Here is a 12,739-nt window from a genome sequence, read left to right as displayed (position 1 = left end):
ATCACATTTCACAATCTAGAATGCAAATTGCTGCCATGAAAACTGAAGCAGCAAACTTTGTGAAAACCAAGATTTGTGCTAGTTTCAAAACTTTTGACCATGACTGTATGCTTTATGCTGTATGCTTTCATGTGATTCACGTGCTGATGACAGTCTGACTCGTTACCCTTTAAAGGGGTATCACAGAATCTAATCTGCTGCAGATCTAATTGTTTTAAAAAACTATGATTGTCTTGTTCTTTTAAGGTAATGTTGATTAGGGCACTGAATAACTGGCTAATTATAATTTTCCAGATTCTTCCAGTGATCCCTACAGTACTGACTAGATTCTCTTCAGCCATGCCATCCTATAGCATGTGTTCCTGGGTCCTGCTGTTATCTGTGCTGAAGGTCATAACCGGTAAGTTGACAGAATGGATTCTTTTTTTCTAAATGTTTCAGCTTGGTCTGATTCTATTGTATTATAATCCAGTTTTATAACTGTATGTTTTTTGTGCTTAGCATAGAAAACAGAGAACGTACCTGAGCATAGAAAACATTTAGGAATTGGCAGAATATAAATTGAGGTAAATGTTACTGATACATGAAAGCTGCAGCCATTTTATTTGGCATTGGATATATTTAACAAGCGATAGAGACGAATATTTATTTTATATCTAATATAGCCAACCTTGGGTACTAGAGAGAGGAACAGAGCCTCTCTTCAGTAATATGCTCCCACACAGGCTGGTGTTCAGTCTTGTCATTCTCTTTATGAGTGCAGGTACCAGGCTGGTTGGGATAGTGGTATATATGAGGTTGAGTGTGTTCCTCAAGTAACCCTTTTCTCTCAAGCTTCTTCCCTTTATGAGACCAAATCCCTGGGGCTCATCTATTGCGATTTCTCTGGTATCTCTCTATTAATCTCTGAGTTCTGTGGGTGTGGTTTTTGTTTTGTTTTGTTTTTTTGGAGGGGTGGGGGGTGTCTGTTAATTTTCACATTATATCATAGGTGTAAAAAACGTAATTCTTCTCCCATACCAGACATTAACATACAAACATAATGCATTGTCAGACTTCTATCAAAGACAAACAGACAATACACGTAAAATCAAAGGACAGAATAGGTTATATTTGTAAGGGCTGGCACCAGGCCGAGGCCCCCCGGCCACCAGAGGGAGAACTTGAGTCAACCACACTACTAATCAGGCTTGATGCCTGACAGCTGGGCTAGATCTGTAAAAGCCCAGTGACCCAGTCACTTAGTGCTGGATCTTTGCTAAAGTTTTGAGCCAATGTCCTAGCTGGTATCTCTGGGTATTGACGTCTGTGAGCTCTTGTGCTGTACCTCTCTTCTGCTCTGCGAAGGTTTTTACATGTGTCCTTCTGTCTATAGTTTTCCCTTTCGAGTCTGTCTCTCTCTGGAGGCTTCCCTTAGCCTTTAAAGTTCCTCCAGGTTTCTGCTTTTGTTTGGGAAGTTTTAGTTTGGTTTTCCCCAGTGTATTGGGGATGCCATTCTTCCTGCGCTGTCCTTTGTTCTCCCATTTTCCATGCTTGGTGTTGTGGTTCAGTTTTTTCCTCGTTTTACCTATTACAAGATCTAACTGTTCTGCTCACGGGCTCAACATAACTAGAGCATGGTTGCTCACCCAGTAGGCTGTCGGTGTCATCACCTAGCTGACGTGGGTTCGAGTCAACTGAACAATATCATCATGCTGTCAGTTTCCATGTTCTCAACAAAGGTTGCCAAATAGTATTCTCATAGACTTTTTGAAAGCATAGCTAATCTTCTCCATGGTATGTGGATGGGACATGACTTCCCTGATCCAGTGACTGTATGTGGGTGGAATGGGTTCTTTCCATTTAAATTGTGACTATCCTAGAGAAGGTCTCAAAGATGTCTTGCCAGAATGTGTAGAGCTTTGGCCATTTCCAAAATGAATGCAGTAATATTGGGGTTACAGGAGTAGGAAAGCATAATGGAAAGCAGTCCGGCTTCAAGGCAGCAAAGTCCTCCATCACTGATCTGGTCTAAAAGGGGTGTGGTCTCATTGTCTGATTTATGCTCTTATGCAGTTGTTTCTGTTTTTATTCTATATTTGTTATTTAGTGCCTTTTAAAACTCCACTTTCTTAATCTTTCAGTACCTGTATTGACCTCTTCAGTAAAGGTGAATCTTCATGATGATGCTACTTTCCCCTCCACTCAGACGTGTTCTTGTCTGGTCACATGGACTGTGTCCCATAAACCACGTAACATTCTGGCTCAGTGTAACCAGACATCCTGCCAGTCAGAGGAGGGATTTCACATGTCCCATGATCAGTACCTGAAGGGAGATCTCTCCCTCACCATCACTGATGCTGATTACATTAAACGATCACAGAACGAGACTTTGAACGATCACAGAACAAAACTGCTGGAAGTGGCATTTCTGCAGGACTCGGACGGGTTCGCTGGCTTTAACCTCAGATGCCCCGTCTGTTGAGGCTCAGTGGCCGACACAGACCATCCCACAAGCTGATTCAGCTCAAGTAGGTTTTGATAATTATTTGCCAATAACACTATTCAGGTGTATTAGAGCAGGAGAGCATAAAATGGTGTAGTGTCATTTTTATGACCATGGTTTGGTAATCATAGAACGCAGACAGGCCAACACACGCTGTGGTAGCACCAATCAATCTCTGACCTTCTCAGATACAAAATGGACAAGGATGGGCTCCTTTTAAGCAATTCACAACTGGGTAAGACTGATCACCACATCATAAATTGTGTTAGTCTCATTTATGAGATTAACATATAATCAAGTGTAACAAATGAGATTCAAAGAGCTGAATGGGATACATGTGCAGGTTAGTTTTATTGATAAGAGTTGTGGGGGATCCAGGATTAGTCCAAACAGGAGCAGTAGAGGCACAACAGGGCAAAATAGGTTGTGAGTCTGTGCAGCTGTTTCCTTGCCAGACAGTCATGATAGTCATGGTGACAGGACCAGAATGCCAGAGAGGAGGACCTCTGGTGGCCAAGACAGGGACTGCTGACATGAAGAAATAAGGAGCATATTTTATAAAAGGTAATAAAATACTATACTCAAATACATTTATGGCATTTAGCTGACACTTTTATCCAGCGCAACTTACAGTTATGACTGAACACAACTTGAGCAACTGAGGGTTAAAGGCCTTGCTCAGGCCCAACAGTGACTAGTCACACTATATAATTAATAATTACACTCATTGAAAAAAACCGCAAAGTGGTGGGTCTTGAACTGGAAACCTTCTGATTGTAAGCCAAGTACCATAACTGGCCCCCAAATTTACACACATGCAAAAAATAAACAAAAGGTGTATAAGAGAATCTTTATATAAGAGATATAATATAAGAGAATCAACTCACTATGCTAAACTTCAGTTGTACTCAGTTATTCACTCAATGCACTGGAAGGATTTTGTTTAAAACATGATGCAGAAAAACATGTTAGGTCAGATCTGACAATAATTTCAAAACCTATCAGTTAAAACATGACAACGGATGTTACTTTTGTTCATTCTTGGCAACATAAATGGCTTATTTTATGGTTTATAAAAAAGTGATGTTTGCAAGGATGAGCAGAAGGTTCAGAACTTCTCCTCAACAGAGAAAGATTTCACTCTGAGCAAGCTCTTGTCTCTGATGATTTATTAGAGAGAATTTCCTCCTCTCTATATAAATATTTTCCCACTTGTCCTTCTCTGGGCAGTCTCGTCTTCCTTCAAGCCCAGGAGCTTGCGTAGAATCTAATAGAATCGATAGAATCTTATGGTTCTTGGCTGAAGTTATTCACCCAGTCTGGGGGTCACAGCCCCTATCACAGGAACCACTGTTGTCACTTTCCACATCTTCTCCAGCTCTTCTCTCAGGCCTTGGAAATCGTTTCCTTATTTTGGTGCTTTTCGTGTTCCTTGGTCCTGATGTTGCAATCACTCAGCATTGCTACATCTATCACTACGGCCCTCTTCTGCTCTTTGTCCATCGTCACTATATCTGATTGGTTAGCCAGTACCATTTTGTCAGTCTGGATCTGAAGTACCATAGGAGCTTAACTCAGTTCCTCTCCACCACCTTCAGGGGTCTATCTTACTTTGACCTTGTAACTTTCAGCCTGTACTTGTTACAAATGTTTCTCTATACTATGCCTGCCACTTGGTTATGGCGTTCCATGTTCGCATCTTGCATAACGCTATTATGTGCTGGGTTGTCTCAGGGGCAGCTTTGCACAGTCTACAGGTCCTGCCTGGCATGGTACATCCCAGCTTCTATTGATCTTGTATTCAGAGCTTGTTCCTGTGCTGCCATGATTAGCACCTCCATGTCTTTCAATCCAGCCTTTTCTAGCCAGTGATGGGCTGCTTGTTCCATTTATGACATATAACTGTCGGCACCACAAGAGGGGTCTGTCTTTCTTTCTGTGTGTATGTGTTTGTTTGCTCATTTATTTATATATTTCTTATTAGACAACTTTAAACACCTAATTGGCCTCAATTAACATGTTCACAATAAAGCTTTTAATTTTAAAGCAATTATGTTTGGTTTTTCTGTGATTTACTGTCATTTGTTTTTGGTATAGAACTAACAGCATGCACTACTGAGATCACACTTTAAAGTAATATGAGTCAGTACCACTCGTCAGTCCAGGCTCTTAAGCAGTAGCCTATTATGAAATTTGTCCATCTGGTATTCCCATTATTTGCTGTAATTAATGACTCCATGTCAAACAGTAAGCCATGGAAGTACGTTACACACCTTGCATGTCCAAGGATTGGCAGGTCCTACACAATGTGGTGAATTTTGTCCGACGGAAGCACAGAGTTGCAGAATCTGTGAAATGACTCCAGGAAGTGTAAAGGGACCTTCACTGACCCAATGGCTCCATTTTTTACTCCTTCAGATGGTTTATAATTCAAACAAATAATTTAGTGAAACAAGGTGCAGGAAGGCAGCCCCAAAATAGCCTGCACACGGTTTTACAGAGCCTGTTCTGAAACGTGTCTAAATCACAAAAGGTTGTTTCTATACATGGGAAGGGGCTTTTCAGATCTTCACAAAATTCAATTACTGTTGATTAATAAACAAAAGTTAGCATACATTTTTGGAATGTTCCTATAGCCTATAAAGAGAAATAAAAGCCCATATAAAGCACCAAACAAACAATCTAGCTACAATGAGACAAGGATAAATAGGTCATTTTAAAAATGTATTATACTCGTATCCAGATTTCAAATGAATCTGGTAAGTGCAGTGGGGAAGATGGAGTCTAGAATTCAACATCTGTTGAGGCATGTGTGGAGACATCCTCACATCAGTCTTCAATGTCTTCTTCATAAGACACACCATAACCTGCCACCATTTGGTGGTGTGTTTCCTTCACAGCTACCAGGATGAGTCTCAAGTACTCATGCTGTGTGGTCAGGTCATCTGACAGTACACAACCCCAGACCCTCAAAGCCCTGCAGATTCTTGTAAGATGGTTCCACAAGAGCCTCTTCCTCCATCAATCTCTCCAACTGCATCACCTTCTCAAAAACCTTCTTCTTCATGCCTGAGGTAGTGTCAGGTTCTAAAAACATAAATGATCAGGTGAATTAAACACCCTAATAAAAGACTTCATAGCTTTGGGAGTAAAAGCAGATGCAGCTGTCTATCCAGACAAGACAGGCAACAAGCTATTGGTGTTGCATCTGCAGAGGGGGGAAGAAGTGGGAGAACCATCTTAACACGATAATCAGAGGAGTCAGGCATGCAGTCATTTCTTTAGAGTCTGTGAGAGATGGTCTCTCTGCGGGGCTGATAGCAGTTTCATTCACGTGACTGAGAAAAAGGGGGAAAATGTTATATCTTGTCTTCATGCTCAAAATATGCACATTTCTATGCTTTGAAACACATGAAAAGCACACAGGCCTCTTTACTTTGAAATGATTCACTAAAATAAGACGTTAGGTGAAATACTGCTTGATGCAGAATGTGTGGTACAATAGTTATTTTATACAAAATACCTGCATCTACTCCAAATCAGCCATTGCTGACTTGGAGCACTTAAGGCCCGTTTCCCGGACATGGAGACATAAATCTTATCTTAGACTAAACGTTTTTTATGAAGTGGAGATCTTCAAGTTCTCCATTAGTCTAGGACTAAACTTAATCCACGTCTGGGAAACCAGCCCAGAGAGGTCTATCATTAAGACACAAATGAACAACTTGATCAAATTAGTAATTTCCCACAAAGTGCCAGGTAAATTCCTATAGTTCTATGGTCATGTGGTGTGTAATTTTGTTTAGTGTGTCCACATGAGAGATAATGAGAATGTGACAAACGATAATAAATAGATGTTCAAATCTGGGAAAAAAGTGTAGAAACACTTTTAAAAGACCCTCTAGTGTCGGAGATACAGAGACTCACCAAATACCCCCTGCTGCTGGATAACCATCAAACACACAGAAGGCATGTAAAGAAACACTAACTCACAATGTATTGAACCATGAAAACACTTCATTATACACCAAATACCAGCCTGTATATAAATACCAAGCACATACATACATGTATACATGAATAAAAAATGCTACGTAGAGGATAAAAAACTATGAATTCTCCACATGACCACAGCAACAGATGTAAATATTGGACAGACATGCATTCACACCCACATCTGCACACTTGGCTCTAAACAGCTTGCACATCACTTCCACATTTACATTGTAATGTACTTCTTATTGAATTAGATCACCATTCACACACAGAGTTACACACAAACACACTCCCTTTCTCCTGGATTAACACTAGTATGGGCCCCCACAACAGCTTGTTCTCCAGACCTGCAGCCATTGCTGAGGGCACAGGTGTGCTGCTGTGGGATACTACGAGCTGTCAATGAGTTGTATGTCTATTGACATACAACAATGTACAAAACAAGACACAACATATAAGAATTTGAATTTTAAAACGTGGAATATATACAGACCTTCTTTCAGCCCTACAAACAACTTCATTAATCAGAAACATGTGCATCCAAAAAATAACTAAGAAAACCAGGAATGAAACTGAAGCCAAAAAACGGCTGAGGACTCATCCGGTGGCACATGAAGTAAAACAAAGAGTGTTTACAGGGAAAGGAGGCCTAACATTGTATTAGACATTAATAACATAGAACATAAGGGAGTATAGAGATTCTGTGTCTTTTCATAATGAAATGTGGGTTTCGTGTGTGATTGTTAGACATTCTCTGGAGGGTGCTTCAATAATGCTTGTTAACGTTAACCTGCAGGACACGACCAGATATTCTCTCCAACTTATCCTGAACTCTGTATCTTTATTTTCTATTTGAATAATTAACTTTAAAACTAGCTGACTGGGCATTTAGGAAAGACAGCAGTGAGGAAGTGCTCTCTGAGATCCTCCTTGCCGGTGAGCAGGTGGGAAGGCCCCAGCAGCTGAGCGAGCTTCTCCAGCGCTGTTGTTTCCCATCACAGTGCTGTTTGGGTGGCTGGAGGGTTAAAGAAAATACAAACAAACAGTAGAAATACATCTGGAGCTTGCAAACACATGAGCTCCACCATCCCCTTTCTTACAGGGACTCACACTTTCCTCCAGAACAAATGAGAACTGCAGCAACTACAGACTGCCCAAAAATGATTTACTATTTACCTTACACTACCTGGTTGCCTGTCGTGTCTGTTTTCCTTTGCGTCTCTGCTCTGTTCCTTGGTTTCGTTTTCGCCGCCCCTTGTCTGCTCCTTCGGTCCGGTCCGTGTTTTGGTTCTCCCTGTCCCATGTTCACCTGAGTCTGTTTAGTGCATGATTGTTTTGGTTATTTGTACCCTGTGTTTGCTCTTCTACTTTGTCGGTTATTTGGTAAGTTATGTTTGTTCTGTCGTGTTTAATTATGCTCGTTGGTTCGCCGTTGCTTTTCCGTTTGTTTAGTTTGTGTATTGTGTTGCCTCAGTGTTTTCTCCTTGCCCCTGTTATTTTGCCCTCAGTGATTGTGTCTTTCCTCTGTTAATAAACTGCCCCCTGCATATGCATTCTGCCTTTCGCTTGTTCCAAGTGGAAACATTACAACTAGTGCAACAACAGAGCATTCAAATGACACCAAAACAGAGCCAGCTGTATAGATACTATGTACTGACATGCTGTTCTTCGATTATAAACTCAGAGCTAATGGGATTGGTCTAGATTCCATTATTACTGCCTGGTATTGACAGGGCTCTGCTGTACTATAAATGTGTTTCTGTCTTCTACTAAAAGTCTCTTCTGACAGTGGCATTTATTTTGGTCAAATGGCTGCATGACCTTTTTCACACATCTGTAGAGGTGTTAGTGAGGTGATTCTTCCTGAGTCCCCCGGCCAGCAGAGCATGCATGACCCGAGTGGACAAGCAGCTTTGCATCAGTTTGTAGTGCACAGTTCTACCACCATGTGTAAGCACAAGAAATTCCTCTCTAGAACATTCCAAAGTGACTCTTCTTCAGGTCAGAACCATTTTGTTCACAAAACGGAGCAATTCCAACTGGGACAGCAAAATGTGAAGCTCCTTTTCGGGCCCTTGTTTATATGATTTGATTAGAGACCCCTCACCTCCTGGACCACAGCCAGACACACTGTAGGTAATTAGAAGTATTTTATAATCAATAGGAAATTTTACTGGGAGCCATTGTATTGTAGCTAAGATAGGAGTGATGGGATCAAATTTTCTAGTTCTAGTGAGTTCTCTGGCTGCTGCATTTTGAACTAGCTGGAGCTTGTATAGGCACTTAATGGTACAGCCCAATAGTAAGGCATTAATTTAATCCAATCTCGAATAGATAAATGCGTGGACTAGCTTTTCTGCATCATGTGAGGAGACCATGTTCCTAATCTTTGAAATATTCCTAAAGTGGAGAAAGGCAGTCCTAGAAATATTATTTACATGAGCTTCGAACGAGAGACTGGGAATCATAATAATGTTTAACTGTTAGGGAAGAAAAGATTGTGATTCCACTGAGGTTTATTGAGTAATTAGAGGACTTGGCTGTCTCTGGGTCTAATAGATGCACCTCTGTTTTGTCAGCATTACGTGAGAGAAGGTTTCTCAACATCCAGTGTCTGACATCCTTTATGCATTTGGTTCCAATTCGGATATGTGCTTAGCTGCTGAGCTACAGCTTTTCTAGGATCTTGGAAATAAATGGTAGGTTTGAGATTGGCCTGTAGTTTGACATGTGACATGAGTCGAGGTTAGATTTTTTGATAAGTGGTCTGATTACTGCTAATTTAAATGATTTAGGAACACAGCCAACATTTAAGGAGGAGTTTGTTAAATTTAGCAAAGATTCGATTACTTCAGGTAGGATTTCTTTAAGAAGGTGTGTGGGTAGTGACTCTAGTAAGCAAGTGGAGGATTTTGAGCATGACATCAGAGATTTAAGATCTAGTTACTGTAGACCGGTAGTTCCACCAGGTGGTACACCTCACTGTGAGACTCCTGAAAACAACACACCCCACTATAATATATCACCACATCCTACAATATTATATAACATTATAACATGGACTACACACTATAATACAGCACAAACACACATATGCACACCAAGGGCATTCCTTGTCCAAACACACACACACACACACACACACACGTGTGCTTGCACACAAACACACTGCATGTGTGATGCATTATTCTTTACACACTTTCTGGAGGACATAAAGAGCAGCAGTAAATGCTTTGTCAATATTTTATCATCAATATGTACTCTCCATAGTTTACAGAATAATATGAAACATATAAGTATTCTACTCATCCTGCAGACACTGCACACATGACTACTCAGGGCACAGTGGTAGCTCAGCAGTTACGTTAATTGACTATTAGTCAGAAAGGTGCTAGTTCAAGTCCAACCACCACCAGTTTGGCACTGTTGGGGCCCTGAGCAAGACCCTTAACCCTCAATTGCTCAAGTTGTGTTCAGTCAGAATTGTAAGTTGCTTTGGTTAAAAGTGTCAGCTAAATGCCATAAATGAACTCAGGTTAGGTGTATGTACAGCAAGTATTACTAATACTTTTAATATTGTGTGTGAATATGTAAAATATATATAAACACATTATATACACTAGCACCATTAATACATTATTAATTATATTAACACTACTAGCATTATATAAGCATTATAAAATTATTGGAATAAAAACTGATCTGTAAATGTTTCCATCTTTCTGTGTTTTAGTGAGTGATTGTCTAACTTTCTTACGTGAAGTTGGTAGGTCTGGATGGGTTCTCCATCATAATGAAATGTTCCAAGAAGTTTTCCTCGATTTCATGTGAACACATTACACCCCTTAAAAAGGAGCAGCTCTATCTGAGATGGTAGGGCAAATTATTAATTAAAACTATTAATTAAAACCAGTTTTGTGCTACATGTATTACCTTTGGTTAAAATACCCACACAGCATAATGCATAACATTAATACATATGCCGAACATTAGATTCATACACATAATACAATCTTTACAGCAGCCTCAGGCAATGTTGGTGTGTGTGTGTGTGTGTGTGTGTGTGTTTCAACACTCACATAAACAGTGAAGTCCTTTGGATTGTTGTTTATGTGTCCAGTGGGTGACACATTACGAGGGATGTATTGGAAGGTAACATAGGTAATCCGGACAGGATAGGACAGAGCGATGACCAGGAAACCTTGGGAACCACAGAATGGCCAGCACTTACCAGGGTTGAGCTCAGCCTGCAGAGAGAGAGAGAGAGAGAGAGAGAGAGAGAGAGAGAGAGAGAGAGAGAGAGAGAGAGAGAGAGAGAGAGAGAGAGAGAGAGAGAGAGAGAGAGAGAGAGAGAGAGAATTTTGAAATAGTGGGTTTTCTATAAATACTATAGTATAAAACAGTATGTGTTCTAGGACATAGGGGGCATCCAATAAACGTTTGTAGTGTCAGTCCTGCAGTGACTCTTCAAGCAGTGAGAGTACTCACATCCAGAGGGTACATGTGTGTGAAGGTGCGTGGGATCAATAGTTATTCTTTTCCCCAGTGTCTAACAGTTCTTCATTGACAAATGGGTACCAGTACCACACTCCTGTAAAAAACAACACACCTGTCACTAACACTCCAGTCATCAAAACATCTGTTACCAAAACACCTGCTGTCACTTCCTAACTGCTACCAGCACACCTGTCATCTTACTGCATTGCTGCATGTGCGTTCCTCCCATTGTGTCTTATGTGTGTTGCCTGTAAATGTTTTCCCCACACGGGAGCTAGGACATGAGATGATTTGAGATGTAGTGACTCAGGAATGCAGAGTACAGAGTTGCCAGAACAAACATGCGCATACACACTCACGTACACAAACAAACATATAAACATTCACATGCACGAACACACATATGCACACACAAACTTACCTGCAGAGCAGAAAAACAACAAGCACAGAGATTCCAGACATCAGACTGTACCATGCTGCTCCCAGCAACAAGCAGAGCACGGCAAAGGCACGAGCTAAACAAACAAACAAATAAACAAACAAACATCATTCAAACAGGTGATAATGATGATAAAGTCTGTTTAATATGGAGAGGAGTGAGCACTTTTCAGAACCCAAACTATGCCTGGGTTGAAGCCTGAACAGAACCTGAGAGAAAGACATGGGCAGAATAAATCTCCATCCCCACCACTCACTGTCTAACTGTCTGTCTAACTGTCTATACTTCCTATACCCTACCTCCTACACTAACATATTCCCTATACCCTACCTCCTACATTAACATATTACCTATACCCTACCTCCTACACTAATATATTCCCTATACCCTACCTCCTGCACTAACATATTACCTATACCCTACCTCCTACACCAACATATCCCCTATACCCTACCTCCTACACCAACATACCCCATATACCCTACCTCCTACACTAACATGTTCCCTATACCCTACCTCCTGCACTAACATATTCCCTATACCCTACCTCCTGCACTAACATATTACCTAGACCCTACCTGCTACACAAACATATCCCCTATACCCTACCTCCTACACCAACACAACCCCTATACTCTACCTCATGCACCAACATATCCCCTATAGCCTACCTCCTAAACCAACATATCCCCTATACCCTACCTCCTACACCAACATATCCCCTATACCCTACCTCCTACACTAACATATCCCCTATACCCTACCTCCTACACCAACACATCCCCTATACTCTACCTCCTGCACCAACATATCCCCTATACCCTACCTCCTAAACCAACATATTCCCTATACCCTACCTCCTACTCTAACATATTCCCTATACCCTACATCCTACAATAACATATCCCCTATACCCTACCTCCTACACCAACATAGCCCCTATACCCTACCTCCTACACCAACATATCCCCTATACCCTATCTCCTACACCAAGAAATCCCCTATAACCTACCTCCTACACTAACATATTCGCTATACCCTACCTCCTACACTAATATATACCCTATACCCTACCTCCTACAATAACATATTACCTATACCCTACCTCCTGCACTAACATATTTCTTATACCCTACCTCCTACACCAAAATATCCCTTATACCCTACCTCCTACACCAACATATCCCTTATACTCTACCTCCTACACTAATATATTCTATATACCCTACCTCCTACAATAACATATTACCTATACCCTACCTCATGCACTAACATATTACCTATTCCCTACCTCCTACACCAACATATCCCCTTTACCCTAC

General features: G+C 40.9%; 1 long non-coding RNA gene across 6 annotated transcripts; it reads right to left on the bottom strand.

Annotated features, from left to right (window-relative positions):
- Positions 1–2,838: 2,838 nt before the first annotated feature.
- Positions 2,839–11,738, bottom strand: LOC145658999 (uncharacterized). Of its 6 annotated transcripts, none has more exons than XR_014124940.1 (6): positions 11,400–11,737; positions 10,970–11,072; positions 10,561–10,728; positions 10,239–10,346; positions 4,759–9,474; positions 2,839–3,013 (listed from the first exon to the last, which is right to left on the bottom strand). It is a non-coding gene; the product is annotated as an uncharacterized LOC145658999 (long non-coding RNA). The 6 variants fall into 6 exon arrangements; XR_014124950.1 differs by having other exon boundaries at positions 2,839–7,496; positions 7,658–9,474; positions 11,400–11,732; XR_014124938.1 differs by having other exon boundaries at positions 2,839–9,474.
- Between the last annotated feature and the right edge of the window lie 1,001 nt (positions 11,739–12,739).

Source organism: Electrophorus electricus, chromosome 1 (genome assembly GCF_041902795.1).
Source record: "Electrophorus electricus isolate QZ-2024a chromosome 1, ASM4190279v1, whole genome shotgun sequence".
NCBI lineage: Eukaryota > Metazoa > Chordata > Actinopteri > Gymnotiformes > Gymnotidae > Electrophorus > Electrophorus electricus.
This window is presented reverse-complemented; position numbering and strand designations above follow the sequence as displayed.